This window comes from Mustela putorius, unplaced genomic scaffold, assembly GCF_011764305.1.
Source record: "Mustela putorius furo isolate JIRA1106 unplaced genomic scaffold, ASM1176430v1.1 tig00537350_pilon_pilon_pilon, whole genome shotgun sequence".
NCBI lineage: Eukaryota > Metazoa > Chordata > Mammalia > Carnivora > Mustelidae > Mustela > Mustela putorius.
The window spans coordinates 8,745,085-8,763,476 of NW_025422471.1; the positions used below are offsets into that span (position 1 = coordinate 8,745,085).

An 18,392-nucleotide genomic window follows, 5' to 3' on the forward strand; every position below is an offset into this window, starting at 1 on the left:
CTCCTGTCCCTAATAATTTCTTGCCCCCAGAGCTTGGACTGGAGCTCCTAGGATGGTATTAGGAGGTCTCATCTGGAAACCAGCCCCATTTGTGATATTGCTTCCCTGGGCCAATGAAGTCCGTAAACAGCTTTCTGGAACCTCACCAGTTCAGGAAACAAGGGGCCGCCTGCACTTTACAGATAATAGTGTTATGATGATTGGCCTTCCTACACTCGATAATGTTTCTTCACCACAGCCCAAGTGGAGTGTCTCTGAAGGGGTCACTTTTAGTTTCTCTCTTTGCTTAATATATGCCCTGCACATAGCAAATACTCCACAAATATGAAATCAAATTGAATAATTAATAATTTTCCTATTAATTGAAGAAAAGTTTTAATTTTAATTTTTTATTTTAATATTTTTAATATTTTATTTATTTAAGAGAGAGAGTGAGTGAGAGCAAGCACAAGCAAGGTGAAGGGCAGAGAGAGACGTAGACTCCCCACTGAGCAGGGTGCCTGATGTGGTACTCCAGATCATGGCCTGAGCCAAAGGCAGAGTCTTAACCTACTGAGCCACCCAGGCACCCCCAGTGAACTTTTCCAAATAAAACCCTGCATAAGTCCAAATTTCTGTTTTTAAAGAAAGGATTTAGTTACCATGTTTTAAATCTTCAGATTCAGAACAATTACATAAGGTCTGGAAAAAACAAACAAACAAACCAACAAACAGATGAAACCAACATAAGAAAGTTAAATGCAAACTTTTGTTCACAAAATCATAAGTTTCAGTGACTCTACCTCTTAACCCACTGAGCCACCCAGGTGCCCTCAGTGACTCTACCTCTTACTCCCCTGAGGATCTCATTGCTACAACTACTACAGGGACTTTATTTTTCAAGGTTAAATAAAGACAGAAATCATCAATTTCTCAAATAGAGATTTAGGATGTGATTCCGAATCTGTCTCTGCTCACAGCTTTCCACATAGTCCTTCCTCGGGTTTTTGCTGAGAACTGACGTAGGCATCTTCATCTCAGTGTTGGTCCATTTATATTATTTACATTTTTATTTTGAGGTGCATTCCTTTTCATCCTCCGAAGATATTTGCAGAGTGCCTACCTTAGACACTATGCAGGGAGCAGCAATGTAGGGGTGCCCGCTCGCCTGTACTGTTTCATGGCAGTCTCTCAGAAGTCTCCTTGATTTAAAAAAAAGTGTCCTTCGACTGTGGACTTCATTTTCAAGAGTTTGATCATCTTGGGGCACCTGGGTGGCTCAGTCAGTTAAGCATCTGCCTTGGGCTCAGGTCATGATCCCAGAGTCCTGGGATCCAGTCCTGCGTCTGGCTCTCTGCTCAACAGGGAGCCTCTTCTCTCTTCCCACTCCCCCTGCTTGTGTTCCATCTCTCAGTGTGTCTCTCTGTCAAATAAATAAATAAAATCTTAAAAAAAAAAAAAGAGTTTGGTCCTTTTAAGACCTATGACAACAGTAAAGTAGTAGTAGTCATTGTCGTCGTCGTCGTCTACCAGGCAAAGACTTAGTGAGGACAGAGCCATTGTGAAACTTCTGTCCTCCACCCACATCCCCTTCTCTGGGGCTGTGCCCTTCCTTCCACCCCTAGGGCTGTGGGTTGTGATGGCTCCACAGCTGTGTCCCTCACTGGGCATTGCCCTAGACCATGGGAAACTGCCTCTCCCAAGGTTGGCTCCCTCCAGTGGGGTGCTGAGAGCCGATGACTGCTTGATGAGAGGTTACAAAGGCCCAGCCCTGTTGCCTCCATTGGGGGCACCTCTGCAGTCCAGGCTCCTTGTGGGATCTATTTCGATGCTGTTGAGACCACATTGTGGGCCACTTCCTCTCTCCCAATCCGGCCCCCCTCACGTCTTTACAGGGTGCATCTTAAGGGGTACCGCTTTTACCCCAAAAACCCATCTGCACGCAGCTCTTCATCATAGAGAATATTTCTAAGAAACTCTTCTAACAGACACTATTGTTGGATTTCTTTCTTTTTTTGTTTTAATGTATCTTTTTTTTTTTCAAGATTTTATTTATTTATTTGATAGAGAGAGATCACAAGTAGGTAGAGAGGCAGGCAGAGAGAGAGGGGGGAAGCAGGCTCTTTGCTGAGCAGAGAGCCCGACTCGGGGCTTGATCCCAGGACACTGAGATCATGACCTGAGCCGAAGGCAGAGGCTCAACCCACTGAGCCACCCAGGTGCCCCTATTGTTGGATTTCTTGAAGTGATCTCTAAGTTTTAGGAAGAAACAGTTAGATGTCATGGAAACAATGCCAATGGTTTTGAAGTTTGGTGATACATGGACATTTTGAAGACAATCAAGGGAAGTTTTGCTGGTGTGGCTACACCCAGGCTTAAAATAACATTTATGGGAGGATGAAGAAACATGAACCTGCCGAGGGATGGGCATTAGGCGGCACCAGAGGGCAGCAAAGTTAAAAGGAGAGACATACTACAGGAAATCATTTGTTATAGAGTAAAGATTTTAAGTTTTTAAATAAGTGTTTTTAAGAAATCACCAAATGCTAACGTGGGAGCAATCTTTTTTAGCTACAGAATCACACTCTGGCCTGGAGATTCAAATGTTGCAAAAAATTAGTTGAAAAGCGCCTACCACTTACTATTCCTATACTATCTAACTGCAGAGATCCGGAAATGATCTTTCGCTGTCAAATGAAGAATTCTATGAATTAGGTGTTCTTTTATGATTTATAAAATAATAAGGTCTTAAGGTGGTTAAATATCATTCCTGATAGTATATTTGCCTGGAGTATAGCAGCATCTCAAGTGTTTATTGAATGAATGCAAGAATCAGTGGATAAGATTGGGAGTTGAATGCAAATTCTGGATTTATCTATTTATTTTATTTTATTTTACTTTTTTTTATTTTGTTTTATTTTTACTATTGAGAGAAATGGAACTTAGTTCAGAGAAGCTGCACAATCAGGGGTGTCTGCCTTCAGCTCAGGTCATGATCCTATGGTCCTGGGATCCAGCCCCCCACGGGGCTCCCTACTCAGCGGGAAGCCTGCTTCTCCCTCTCCCACTCCCCCTGCTTGTGTTCCCTCTCTCGCTGTCTCTCTCTCTCTCTCTGTCAAATAAATAAATAAAATTAAAAAAAGAAAAAAACTGTACAGTCTAACGGGTCTTCCAATATTATTGGTTATTATTGTGATTAGATAAATATGTAACTTTGACTTTCTTAAAAACATAGGATGAACTTCTAGGAATCTAGTGCTAAGACATAATCAAAGGTATGAACCAAATCTCCAATGTAGATATTTGCTCATCACAGTTACTTTTAACAGGGAAAAATTGTCAAGGGCTCACATATTCAACGATAGGGAAATGCTTAAAGAATGTAATGCTCATCTCTTATGTTTCCTGTAAGTCATTATGTGATCATTTAAAAGACTTTCAAAATATTTGAGTATTCATTTTAAATGAACTTTATTTTTAGAACAATTTTGTAATTACCAAAAATTACAAAGATGGCGCAGCAAATTCCCATATATTCAACACTCAGTTTCCCCTATTATTAACATTCAGCATTACTGTGGTACATTTGTTATAGTTAATGAACTGACATTATTATTAACTTAAAGCCTTCATTCAGGTCTCCTTAGGTTTTACCTAATGTCGTTTGTTTGTTCTGGGATCCCATCCAGTATACCAGTGGTATTTTGTCATGTTTCCTTAAACTCCTAATGAGTATGACAGTTTTTCCTTCTTTTCGATGACCTTGATAGGCTTGAGGAGTATAGTCAGATATTTTGCAGACTGTTTCTCAACTGGGATTTGTCTGATGTTTTTCTCATTATTAAATCAGGGTTATGGGTTTTGTGGGGGAAAGGCCACAGAGGAAGAGTACCACTCTCATCAGATCTTATCAAGGGCGCACACACCCCACCTGCCTCATTGCGGTCAGTGTGAACATTGGTCACTTGCCAGAGGTAGCATGTAGCAGGCTTCTGTAAAGTTATTCCTCCCGCCCCCCACGTTCCATACTGTATTCCTTGGAAGGAGGTCATCACGCAAAGCTTATCCTTAGGGAGTGGGAAGTTATGTTCCACTTCCGCGAGGGTGGAATATTGACATAAATTGTTTGGAATTCAGCAGAAATGATTTATCTAGTCTCCCCATTATTTATTTATTCAATCATTGATTTATGGCAGGATGGACTCACGGATATTCATTTTATACTTTGTGTTTAACCCAACACTAATGTATTTACTCTTTTGCTCAGATTGCTCCAGCTTTGACTATAGAGAGCTCTTTCAGCTGGCCACTGTATGCCTTTGGCTTACTCCCATCTTTGTACGTGTATTTATTTTCTGCAGTATTTCCTCACTTTTTTACTCAAAGATGCACAAGGCTCATCTCTTATGTTTCCTGTCCTAGTCCTGGAAATAACTATTTCCCAAAGAATCCCTAGCTCCTTTTACTGGAGAATGGTATTAGAAACTGAGATCTGGGGGCGCCTGGGTGGCTCAGTGGGTTAAGCCTCTGCCTTCGGCTCAGGTCATGATCCCGAGGTCCTGGGATCGAGCCCCACATTGGGCTCTATGCTCAGGGGTAGCCTGCTTCCCCCTCTCTCTCTGCCTGCCTCTCTGCTTACTTGTGATCTCTGTCAAATAAATAAATAAAATCTTTAAAAAAAAAAAAAGAAAGAAACCAAGATCTAGGCACCAGGTGTGCTCTTTGCTTTTGGGAAGCATTGCTAGTGGCATAGAACAATGTTTATTATAATCTGAGATTTTAAAAATACGTAAAGTTAGATAAATAGTGATATCAATTGTGTATATGTAAAAGCTATAAATATAAGTTCATAGAAGAACAACACCAAAATAATAACCGTTTATTTATCAAAGGACTGTAGGATTTTAGATTTTTATACTTTTCTTCCCCCCTCCCCACCCCATTTCTGTCTCCTGAATCATGTATCTGGCAATTATAGAAAAGAAACAACAACTAGTGCTTTTTTTTAAACAATAAAATTGTTTTTTATTTTTTTTAAGTCTTTTAAATTTTTAAAAATATTAAAAAAATTTAAACTTAAAAATTTTAATTTAAGATTTTTAAAAATTAAAATTGTTTTTAATTTTTTATTTATTCATTTGAAAGAGAGAGAGCACACAAACAGAGAAGCAGCGGGATAGGAAGAAGCAAACTCCTTGCTGAGCAGGGAGTCTGACATGGGGCTCGATATCTAGTCCTAAGATCAAAACCTGAGCTGAAGGCAGCCTCTCAACCATCTGAGCCACCAGGGTGCCCCCTAAATTATTTTTTAAAAGTAAAATGAGGCACAGGGCACCTGGGTGTCTCATCTGGTTACACATCTGCCCCTTGATTTCAGCTTAGGTCATGATCTCAGGGTTGTAAGATCAATCCCCATGTCCAGTTCCACGCCGAGCCTGGAACTTACTTAAGATTCTCTCTCTCTCTCTCTCTCTGTGTCAAATAAATAAATAAATAAACACTAAAATGAGACAGATCTTACCTAGCTCCTCAGACTGTATCTTACTAATCATTAAGCAACATTCTCAAGGTATATACCATGAATTAAACCAGAAGTTGTTATCAATATCTGTTCTGAGGAGAATTTGAGGACAGTTAATGTAATGAGGGAAATTTCCCAGTGCCCACAGTGTGTTGAGATGTACTTACAGTGTTAAAATAATTCAACAACATTATTCTTATGTCAGGATTTCTGAAACTTCGGTAAGTCATAGTATCTGCCATACCTACCTACCTACCACCTGTACAATATGTGTTTAATGGTTTTCTCTAAACTGACTTTTTTTAGACTTTAGGTACACTTTTTTTTTTAAAGATTTTATTTATTTGACAGAGAGTGGGATCACAAGTAGGCAGAGAGGCAGGCAGAGAGAGAGAGAGAGAGAGAGAGAGAGAGAGTGTGAAGCAGGCTCCCTGCTGAGCAGAGAGCCTGATGCGGGGCTCTATCAGAGAACCCTGAGATCATGACCTGAGCCGGAGGCAGAGGCTTTAACCCACTGAGTCACCCAGGCACCCCTAGGTACACTTAAGAAAGAAAAAAATTTTTTTTTCACTCCCCAAAGTAAAAATCTATCATAAATAGAATATGAACACAAAACAAATTACATTAGAACAAAACAATCATTAAAGTTAAAAAAAAGTAAAGTGAAGGGTGTGCTGTAGTAAAGTCAGCGTGTAAAAATATGGTCTAAAATTTCTTTATGGTTTTGGACCCTGTTTTAGCACCTCATCTTGCTTTTTTTTGCTCCTTCCAACTAAGCTGCACTCTCCTTAACTTACAGCTTTTTATTGGTTACCCCTCTCCCTGTTATGCTGTTTCTTTTACCTGGAGAATTTAGTTCATGTCTGTTCATTTGCCAGCTATCAACTCATCCTCAAGGAAGCCATTCTCTGTCTTTCTGACTTGATCAAATCTCTAATTATATGGTTCTTTCCTTTATATACTCTGCTTTGGAGCACTGTTCCCAGTTGGGATATTATAATAGTTGTTTGAGTGCCCATCTTTTTAGTGTCCTCCATGAGGGTGTGGATCTGGACACACTGTTGTATTCCAAGCATGTTGGATTGTGCCTAGCCTATAGGAACTCACTAAATACTGAAATGTATGACTAATCAAATATAACACTCCCTAGGTGTTTGACATTATGATTGGTGAATTCCAAATATCCCTTGTGAGTGTCGTATTTTTCCTCTCCTCTTAATTTGTCCCCAGCCCTCCCAATGGCCCACCCCAGGTCATGTTGAATATGACTAAGGATGAGGGATAGGAATAAACACCAACTAGCTTTTTGTGACCCTGAGAAGGATTTTGAGGTTCAAGCCGTGCCCTCCTTACTCATCTCAGACTCCTGCTGGCTGGCAGCTGACGTCCATCTGGGTTCAGCACTGAGAGGTGGGTTCAAAGAGAGAGAAGCCAGAGTATTTGTCCTGACACTGCTCTGCCTCTTAGAGAGGCTCTGGCAAGGGTATTACGTCTCTTGTGCCTCCAACCCCCACACCCCCAACTCATTGCAGTGTGATACCTGCCTCACCACTGGGCCATAGCCACCTCCTCCCTTTGTCCATCCCTCCTAAGGGTGAGTTCAGCTCACCCTTGACTTTTTGACAAACTCTGGGTTGCCTTGTGAGCCCCTGTTTGGCTTCTCAGCTTGTCCACCATCTGTGCAGCCAGGTCCCCATGTTATATACTCCCTTTGCTTCAAATATTCAGAGTGGTGTGTATTTCCCTTCTGGGACCCTGATTTCTTCAGAAATCTGGCTAAAAAGAGGAGAAAACAAGCAAGCTTGTACACCACTGCTCTTGTAAGAAAGTGATTTCTTCAGTAAAATAAATTTGCAACAATAAATTTTACTATCAAATCCTGGGAGTCAGTATGGCCCACAGCCTAAGATGCAGACCGGTCTGGGCATGCTGGGAATGGTCTGCTGGCAGACGGGCCCTACACCAGCCCAGATAGTGCTGGGCGCACCCCAGGATAGTTTCCTAACACCTTGCTAGAAAAGAAACTCTCATTTATTTTCCTTCTTTTTTTTAAATTAAATTAAATTAATTAAATTTATTTATTAGAAGTATTTTTTATATATTTTTTATTATGTTCAGTTGGCCAGCATGTTTTCCTTTTTTCTTTCTTTATTCTCCCTTTCTCTCCTTTCCTTCCTCCCTCTCTTTCATCCTTCTTTTTTTGAAAAATATCAAAGAGTAAATCAAGTAACAAAGCAAAAGAAGAAAGGCGTAAGGTGACTCAAACTAGAGTTCTCCCCCTCTAAGTAACCATGTGGCAGAACCTGATGTGCATTTTTACTGGAAGAGTTCCATTAAGTACAGTTTTCAGCTCTTTATGTAAGAACATCTGATACTTCTGATTCGCTATCCGTGCCCCGAGCTGTAGATGAACCACCTTCCCTTGCATGGGTTTATGGCTGTACTTCTTCCTGATTCAGTGCTAGGATGCATACGTTGCTTAGGGAGGGCAATAATTCACTGATTTGTGGAGAGGAATTGTTGAGAAGCTCTGGAAGCCCAATCCTTAAAGGCAGGCTGCATTTTTGATGCTGAGGGAATGAGTCTGTATTAATTCCTGGTTCTCTGACTCTCTGCTTTATATGTAATATCTAACCTTTGTTCTTTGGGCTCCTGTTTAAAATAGGAAGCATGAATCACAGAGCTCTAATTTTATCTTTTCCGAGAAAAGGGTTAACACCAGCTCTTCTTAGTATCCCCAATGTGTTTTTAGCCTCAGGCTCTAGGACCTATATTTTCACCATTCTTCATAGGGCTGGGGGTGGGATCAGTGCACTGTGGGGGAGGGGAGGATCCCACCGTGGCTTTACAATGTCATTCAGTTCATTATCTCCCTGCTCTGAGTAGAAAGCTTTTAGTTTTATTTCCTTCCCAGCCCTAGTATATGGTCAGGAAATGAAAGAATGAATTCTAAGAAGGACTGCTATTCAATTCTTTAAGTTATTGAAATTTTACCAATTCTTTAAAGTTGAGAAAAGTGCTGACATCCTCAAATGTCTCTGGCTATTTCCATTTAGGGTTTTCTCTCTCCATCATGTGGTGAAGACTGGCTCTCTGTCAGACACTAGGCTCGTGCTGGGAGTACCGACAGTGGTAGGAAGACCTGGTTACCACTCTTGAGTTGACAGCCTAGAATAGTCACTTGTTCACCTTTGGAAAGATCTGTATTGGAACAAGAATGTTTAACTCCTATAATCTCCTGCAACCTCTTTAAGTTTGGAACACAACATTGGCTTTCAACTTTTCATGATTATGGCCATATTAAGAATCACATTTTACAGCAGACTCTGGACACACACCCATGTACACACGCATGGTTTAAAATTCAAGACACTTCATAAGGTAACTTCTGATATTTTCCATTCCAGTCCATTTTTTAGTAGAGTTGCTGGTTTTGACCATTGTATCAATTTTATGTCCCATAGATGGGTTGTAACCCACAATTTGTTAAAAGCTAATATCAATATAATTTGCAAATGTTATACAAATTAGGACAGCAATGCTCCCAGAAGATGATTAATTGACTTGGCTGAATCGGAGCTGAGAGTGCAACATCCTAGAGTTTTCTCGCCTGCCTCTACATTTCAATAGCACCTATATAGATAATTAACTTGGCAATTAATATATGCAGTGGGTTTTGAAGCATATTCTTCTATTGTCTTAAGCACCAATTAAAATTTTTTAAGTATTACTAAGCATCTCATGCTTAGTATATAACATCCATGTCTGTGTTTCTTTATAGCCCCACGTGACTCACCATAATAACTTATATGGAAGAGTCAGTGTTAATTTGTTTTTTTTTGAGATTAGATACTGAAAGACTTCATTTGTAGATGATCAGAAAGGACAACAGGCTTTACTAATAGTTAAACTTCAGGTTAAGGTATAAACTCTGGACCTAGTCTTCATTGGTTGGAATTCTGGCTTCAGCATTTACTAACTGTGTGGTTATGAATGGAATGCTCCAGTAGTTTATGGTTTGGGAGACTAAGTTATTCACATTTTTACTAACTGAATTTTTAGCGGGCATAGTAAACTTGTCTAGTGAGTTAAAACATCTAGGAATTTATTGCCAGTTCAATAAAATGTTAATATAATAATAGGTATTTTATGGCCCAGACTACAAGTATGTTTAGTAATCAGGAAAATTGCAAACTAAACAATAGGGTGTCTGTTTTAGGATATTGGATTATGCTTTCAAATGAGTAAATTTACAATTCTCCGTCCCCTCCACAGTTTCATATGCAATGAAATGAAATGTCTTCTTTTCAGAACGTTTAATAGTCCTGTCTTTGTGTGTTAGTCTGAATTTACAGATTTATTATTTTCTTAGTACTTATACCTTTATGTTAGTCTAATTATGTGTCCTGTGGTTATAAAAGGATATATGGCAATTTGGCCCTTTTTAAAGTAATTCTTTTCATGAATTTTCATTGGGAAAGAGCAAAGACAAAGATTCAGTTCACTGTGGCAGGAACCTTAAAAATATAAAACTGTAGAACTACAGTTTTTAAAGAAAAAGTGGGAAATGGAAATATATGAAAACCCCATCCTCTATCAAAAACTGGGTCTGAGATTTTACTACTCTTACAAGTCAACCAGTTAGTTGCCATAGTTTCATGGATGTTGACAGAAGACACTAGAACCCTGGATCAGAGACAAAGGACTTTATGATTTATGACATAGCAGATGAGCTTTATTATATATCTCTCTCTTCTTTTGCTTCTCATTGGTGTCACTGATTCTTCATTGCTCACACAATAAAGTCGAAAAGCCCATAATAGGAAATAAATATTGGGTCCTCTGTGACCCCTGGATACCTCATCTCTCAACAGTTCCGTAGTCAAACTATGCTCTGTTCATACTGTAGTTCTCCAGATTCCATGCTTATTCATTTCAGGTGCTTTCAGTCTTCTCCCTCTGCTTGAGATGTCCTTCTCTCTTTTCTTAACATGTTTACCTCTTTCTCTCCTTTAAGTCTCACCTCTTCTAGTCATATCACCTCTTCTAACACAAATGAGCCTTAACCTTCCATCTGTATTTTCTGTTCCTATCCTCTTTCTGTACTTGTCCCTCTCTCAGTACTTGGCGTAGTTGTTATAGTTTCCTTTTCATAATTTTTATGTTCCTGGAGAGCAGACACTGTCTTGTGTTTTTAGGTTTATGCCCAGTACCAGCACAGAACCTGGCCCTGAGCTGACTCTCATAGCCGTTTGGTGAAAGAGCAAATGGATGAGTAAATAAGGGAGGAATTCAGGAGTTAGTGACTGAGGACTTCCAGATCAGGGAGAGCAAGGATGACCTAATTGTTACAACATTTTATTTACATTTGGATAGCTATATGTATTCCAGTGGAAGAAATGTAGGCATGTCTTATAGTATTGCTTTGATCCCTAATTAGTTCTGTTTTAGAAAAAAAAAGAAAAAAGAAGAAGAGTTATCACACATTACCTTTCCTATAATCTTAAGTTTAAAATGATGTATCTGGAAGGTAAAGAGAGCTGATATCAAATAGTTATTGTCTACCAGGCATTGTGTTAGATTTTCTCCACACTTTTATAATTCATTTAATCTTTATAATAGTCCTAAGAAGGGATGCCCGGGTGGTTCAGTCAGTTAAGCATCTGTCTTCAGCTCAGTTCACGATCCAGGTTCTGGGATCAAGTTCCGCATCAGGCTCCACACTCGGTGGGGAGCCTGCTTCTTCCTCCGCCTGCCACTCCAGGTTTGCCTGCCCTTCAAGCAGGGGCTTGTGCTCTTTCTCTCTCTCTGGAAAATAAATATATTCATTAAATTAAATAAAGAGTCCTAAGAAGATAACGTTAATTTCCTCTTCTTCCTAATGAAGAAGTTGAGGCTCAGATAGGAACATAAAATGCCCCAAGTCACAAATTCACCTTAAACCTTCACTAAGTGCTTATGATGTGTCAGGCATTACTGTAAGCGCTTACATATAATCATGTACTCTGAGGTAGGTATTATTTTTAATCCTCACTTTTTAGATGAGGAATCAAATGCAGAAATATAGGAACTTCCCCATCAGTTCACTCCTTGTTGCCATCTGTTCCTCTAAGTCCTTGAGTAGATTTATAATAGCTGCTTTGCAATCTTTGTTTAATAATTCTAACACCCGAATCATCATTTCATGGTTTGTTTCTCTTGACTGCCTTATTGCTTGACTGTGAGTTGTGTTTTGCTGTTTCTTATGTCTAGTAATTTTCTTATTGTATGCTGTATACCGTAGATGATATATGGTATGCAATCCGAGTTATCTCCTTTTCTACTCTAGAGCATACTTTTTAGTCCAAGGCATGGGGGCTCAACTGAATATTTCAGATTTTCAGCAAGATCTCTTCATTCTGTTTGTACCAGAACCCCATCTTCCAGCCCTGTTCAACCTTTGTACAACTTCATTCAGCTCTCACCTCTGTATTAGATGATGTCTGCTAGGCTTCTTTATTTATACCAAAGACTCATTATAAATTCCCATAATGACTTCTAGCCTGCTCTCTTCCCATCCTCTGAAGCTTGCGATTCTTTTCTCTCTGCCCCTTTGGCTTACTACGATCCCTGCTCCACTTGGTATCTGTTATCCTGCACTGCCCCACAGTGCAATCCTGGACTAACCTAGAGTTAGTTTTCTCTTCTTTCCAGAACCACAATTGTATGCTACCTTTTTTTGGGGAGGGGGGTGGTTCAAAAACAGTAAGCTCTTATATGTGCCCGTTTTCTAGTTGTCTCTTCCTTTGTCTGTTTTAAACGAACCATATATTTTCTTATCATAAGAGATGTTTCCATGAGTTTTATTTATCCATTGCTTTCACAGTTCCTCATTATTGCATCATCAAGAGGTGAGATCCACGTTTAATAAAACTAAATTTCCCTTGTTCTCATAATTATAAGGAGGATCAAAGTCCTTATGTCATATATGTATATGCATCATACATATATATGATACATATATATGCACACATATCTTCTGAGAGCTGGGATTCACCTTGTCCATTGATTTACACATTCTCAATAGCTATAGTTGTTCTTATTTCATTAAAGTTGTTTTTGTTTTGTTTTGTTTTGTTTTTAGGTTTTTCTCTTGTCCTCTCATTTGGAACATCTTCCTCTGTTTCTTCATTTTCCTTGACTCTCTGCGTTAGCTTCTGTGCTTTAGATGAACAGCCTTAGTCTTGAACGAGTGGCCTCATGTAGGAGATGAACCTTATCATTCAACCTTGCTCTAGGTCTTGGTTGTCTTTTTTAAACCTTTGTGGTTATCCAAGCATCTTATTTTATTTTTCATAGCTTCCAGTGGTTGAGGGTGCCAAGTTCTTCCCCAAAAGGGGAAGAGTTCACTTACACATAGATTCAGACTGATTGGAAGCCAGACCCTCAAGCAGCAACTTTTAAGTATGCAAGTATATATAATCCTATGGGATGAAAAGCATAAGCCCCACCAGCCACCAGCGCAGGCAATCTGGAAGCAGTCCACTGGGTAGCATTTGGGGTCCAGATGAGTGTATGAGCGCCTTTCTGGGAGATACTGGCAAGCTGTAGGTAGACAGAGAGAGAGAGAGGCAGAGGTAGAGGGAGAGTGTAGAGATAATGCTTGCCAGAGGAGAAAAAAAGCAAGAAAAGGAAAAAAATAAAGCCTAGAGTTTTGTTTTGTTTTAAAGATGGCATCCACTGGCTGCAGCAAGACAGAAGGAGAGTGTAAAGATGGCACCCATCAATCTCTATCCCCAGAAAGCACCCCAGAAGTTTCCCAAAATGTGTGTCAAGTCAGATGCTTTCCCTCAGGCTGATGTTCCAAGACAAGCAATCGGGCTGTTCCCACACAACGTCCAGGCACTCTTGACTATTTCCATGCTATGCCCTGAGGTGGGTGAGTCCAACTGTTCAAGCCCCTTAAGAGACATGTCTTAGTTTGCTATAGCCTCTGCATTTTATGGATGTGAGCCATATTGGTTTTCAGAGTTAGGTGTTTTGGGGACTCATCTCCCAGGTGCAGGTCTTAAAAATTGGGGTGGCTGATACAGGGTTCAAAGCCTTTGCTCCTTAAGGAGAAGCTTGGGGTTTTTTGTTCCCTCTGGATTATGGCTCACTGCACCAGAGGTGGTTTATGGTGAGACTGTGTGCCAGCCTCTCCTACTGCTTTGTTGTGTGCTTTCTCTGGCTCACCCAGTGCATAGGAGTTGCTCAGCTGGTTCTGACTTTTTTCAGAGGAAGTTGTGCCATATGTACTTATAGATTCTCTGTATTTGTTGGTAGAGGGGAGTAGGTGAGGTCACGGTCCTCTTACATTGCCATCCTGAACCAGAAATTCTGATTTTTGACAGGAAGTTCAATGACTTCTTTTTGAGAGTAGTGCTTTATAACATTTAAAAAAAATAGCTTTATTGAAGCTTAATTGTCATGTAATAAATTTCACATGTTAAAAGTGTGTACAGTTTGCTGAGTTTTGAAATATATACACATCTGTAAAATCCTCATTATAATCATTTCCACAGATCCAGGAAGTTTCCTTATGACAGTTTTAGTCCTTCCATTCCTCCATCCATTAGCCTATATTACCGCTGATCTGATTTATGTAATAATAGCTTTACTTTGCATTTTCTAGAATTTTATCTAAGGGAGATCTTATACTATGCATTTTGGAGGGGCCTGGATTTTTTCACTCAGTATATTTTAAAGATCTATTTGTGTTGTTTCAGATATTAGGAGTTAATTCCTTCTTATTATGGATCATATGGATATATTTCAATTTGTTCATTATGTCTGTTAATGGGCATTTGGGTTATTTCCACTTTTGAGCTCTTACAGATAAGGCTGGAAATGTAAAATCTGTCATTGCTTCCAGTAAAATAGTCCATGATTGCTTCTCACAATTTAGTAATTTAGGGACTCTTGTTTAAAAAACTGACTTTTAAGAGGTGCCAACCCAAGCTGACCAAGGCCTTCTGGTAATTCTTGCAAGGCTGGGCTGTATGGCCTCATCCTGCATGACTCACCTGTCTCCTGACTCCCTGACCAGTGCAGCATCCATTGATGCCCTCGGGTCACGTTTTCACACCCTGGCTCAGAGCAGCAAGTCTGGGGCTCTCCCGTCAGGACCCCTGGGGCATATCACAGATGTCTCCTGTTGAATGACCCTTGTTGCTCTGGTGTAGGACTAGCCCCTCTCCCCTCACACTAACGGGACATAGGGTGTTAGGCTGGAGTAAGGGAAAGGGACAGATCATGTGGGGAGAGGAGTTTGATCTTGGATTGCTACCCTAACATTGGCCTCTAACCTGTGATTTCCCTCAACTCCTGGGAGAGATATCTAAAATCTCTTAGGGACCCAGACCCCTAATCATCCCTCTCCCTCATTTTGGGAGGTAAAAAGGGCATACGTCTCTTTTCCCTAATCCAGGGGTCAGTAGATAAGGGATAAGAGGTTGTTGTAATGCCTATGGTGCCTCCACTAGACTCTACTTATCCTGTTGCAAGGGGAGGGGACTTGGGGCTGAAACTCCATTCACCAAAGCTGGTATGGCCTCTCATTCCTTCAGATCTCTGGAAGGGTTTACGCCTAAATGAATGTGTGTCAGGGGAGGCTTGCTGGTGGGTCAGTGGTCCTCAGGATGTGGCAGAAATATCCAGTGTGTAAAATGGAACTTGGCATGGAATACAGTAGACAGTCAACAAATAGACAGTCAACTAACTTTTGTAGCTATCTAGCCATGCCTAGAGTGGAAGGGGGCGGGAGCTAAGCTGGGGCAGGGCTGCTTGGGGCTAGGCATAGGGGTGGGAAGGGCTGTTCTGGGGGACTCTGACCACTATGTTATATGTAGAGGGTGCCCCCCTGTGTTCTGCAACTCCTGCTGTAGTTATAAACTGTAGCAAAAAAAAAAAAAAAAAAAAAAAAAAAAAAGATTGCTAACCATTAGAAAATTTTCAGAGATCCAATTAAATCTCCAAATGACTGAGTTTTATAGTACTTTTCCTCTTTGATTTTTCTTTCTTTCTTTTTTTTTTCTTAAATTAAATGCCTCACCAGAAGTGAGAAAGAGAGAGGAAGAGAGTGAGAGAGAGAGAGAAAGTAAAGAGTAATATAACAATTTAGAAATATCTAGTTTTGTTGGTTAAAGACAAACCTGTTCATTTCTTAGTCAAAAATAGCCCCAGGGCTGTGATTTAAATGAGTAAGGGTCACATAATTTCAGTGAAATGATTAAGCATTTCTCTAAGGACTTCTTTTTCTCACTAAGCCTTTTGCATAGGCGTTTTGATTCATAAAGGTCTTGATATTCATTAAACCTTAAAGTCGATTTATATTTTTATTTCTCTACCTATTTTCTCTCAGTGAGAAACTGTTGTTCAGTGTTTCCTTTTTTGTAAGTTTGTAACTTTCTAGCTCTTCAGTCCATTTTGCTTTGCGTGGCTGTGCTTTAAATCTCCTCCAGAAGAGGAAATGAATCATTTCTATACAGTAGTGTGTAGGTGTTTGATGAATGTTGCTGCCAGGTAGAAATAGACTGGAATGCCAGTGTAAATGGAGTTTTACAGCTATGAAAATCTGAAGGATTTTAATTTTCTTGGGAATTTAAATTGAGGGAAAATAACTTCAGACGTTGGTAAGGGCTTAATGTTCTTTGGGCAGACTAAAAAGTGGTACAGATGTTAAGAATTTACCAATGGCCTAATGGAAGAATGGCATGTTCTTTGAGATGTTTTGCCCCCTAAAATATTTTTGGGGATTATGCAAGTTTGGACAGGATGATACCCCCAGGATATTATGGGCCTGATGTGTCAGATCAACCTAGATCATTTTTTAAATTTAAATTCAATTAGCCAACATATAATGCATCATTAGTTTCAGATGTAGTATTCAATAATTCATCCGTTGCGAATAACACCCAGTGCTCATCACATCATGTGCCCTCCTTAATGCCAGATCAGTTTTCAAGATTTCTGACTGTTGTGAATTTACAGAATCTCCACGTCCATGTGTTTTTCAGACTGCTGTGGTACTAGAAATGAGGAAGTGAGTTGTGCAGTATCTTCCTCCACAGACTTCTTAATGTTCTAAAAATAATGGCATCGGCTTCATTTCAGAGACCGTAAGAAGTTGCGTTGCAAATAGTACATTGTCCTACAAAACACCTATCATACTGAGACACAAGAATGGTCTTTACCTCTATAGAAAGACTGGTTGAGTGCTTTTTAGGCACAACTCCCACGTGGATAGGATATATTACATATGAAGCACAATTACATGTAGTAGATATCTGGTTAATTATATGTTTTCTTAATTTATGACAGTGCCTAGAGTGGCACCTTACATATAACATGTACTTAATAAAGTCTCATGAAAATAGGTGAATTAGAAACTGAAAGATGTGCACAGTAAACTCTAAAATAGTTCTTTGAGGTATGATCGTGAAACTATATTTTAGACTTTGCAATCTTTAATCAGATGTAATAAATAATACACAAAGTGTGAAAAAAAAGTGTTAGAAAGAGTGACGTACCTCGAAATCTCAGTTGAAAGTGAACATCTATTTAGTAAGGCAGATGTGTCGTATAGTAGCACAGAAACTCTAGGGACAATCTAATGACAGGTGGGGCTGAGAAAAAAATGTAAAATAATTTTTACATGAGATTATGATAATTGTTACCAATTACACAAAGTTTCACAGTTACTCGTACTGTCCATGAACCAGTGTGTTTTGGTGAAATTGACTTCAGCCCAGCCTCAGCTTTGGCTAAATGTGGATTTTAAGACTCAGCCTCCATTCGATGGAGGTGCACACAGAGATTAGTAGACCGTAAAAGGAAGATCTTTAGTTCAGTTTGGGTCAGGGAAGTTTTCCTGAGTTGTCTCCAAGGAGGAGTGGGAGTTCGTGAGGTAAAGAAGGGAGGGGTGTGGTAACTACAAAGGAGGAGAATGGATCCCCGGATGTTCAGCATTGCTGAGGCTGAGCTTGAGGCTAGGATTGTGGCTGGTGAAACTGGGGAGGAACTGGGTCCTGCCGGATTTCTCTGCCAGGCTGGATGGTTTAGGCTTTCCCTTCTGAAAAAAACGTAAGGAGAGGAATGACTTGCTCAAAGTTGTATCATTCTTGATGGTTTGAGTGGCAGCAATGTGAGGTTGGGTTTGACAGAGTTTAGGAAGTTACTGGGATAGCGAAGGGACAAAGTGAGGAGAACCCAAATGCGACACTGGCAGAATTGAGAAATGTTTCAGACATAAACTCAATAAATGTGTTGTTTATTGGGTTTGGGGAGCCTGAAGGGGTTCTTAGCAACTGCCTCAGCTGTGTAGAGGAGTAGCCAACTAAACTGTGGTAGGTTTAGAGATGTGAATGTAGGGGGAGGTGAAGTCTATGGTGAGAGAAGGTGTGATAATTGAGCTTTGTACCAATGAGCTATCCAGATGGAGGCCACCAGAGATCTGGATGCATGCTCCTAAAGCTCTCAAGAGTGACACACACCCTAAGGGAGCTATAGGTTTGAGACCCATCCACAGGTGGATGATGGATAAAGTGATGGAAGAGGGTGGATCATTTGAGAAGAACAGCGGAGTGTTAGAAGGTGATAAGTGCTCTGTTTAAAAGAAAACCAGGGGGCGCCTGGGTGGCTCAGTGGGTTAAGCCTCTGCCTTCGGTTTGGGTCATGATCCCAGGGGCCTGGGATCGAGCCACACATTGGGCTCTCTGCTTGGCGGGGAGCCTGCTTCCTCCTCTCTCTCTCTCTGCCTGCCTCTCTGCCTACTTGTGATTTCTCTGTCAAATAAATAAATAAAATCTTTAAAAAGAAAAAGAAAAAGAAAACCAGAAAATGGTCAGAAGAATGAAGAGGGCTTTGAGGGAAA

The 18,392-nt window shown here is 40.1% G+C and overlaps 1 protein-coding gene across 10 annotated transcripts in view; it reads left to right on the plus strand.

Annotated features, from left to right (window-relative positions):
- MCTP1 (multiple C2 and transmembrane domain containing 1) overlaps nt 1-18,392 on the plus strand; it is a 526,997-nt gene that overhangs the window by 20,102 nt on the left and 488,503 nt on the right. The window lies entirely within an intron of this gene.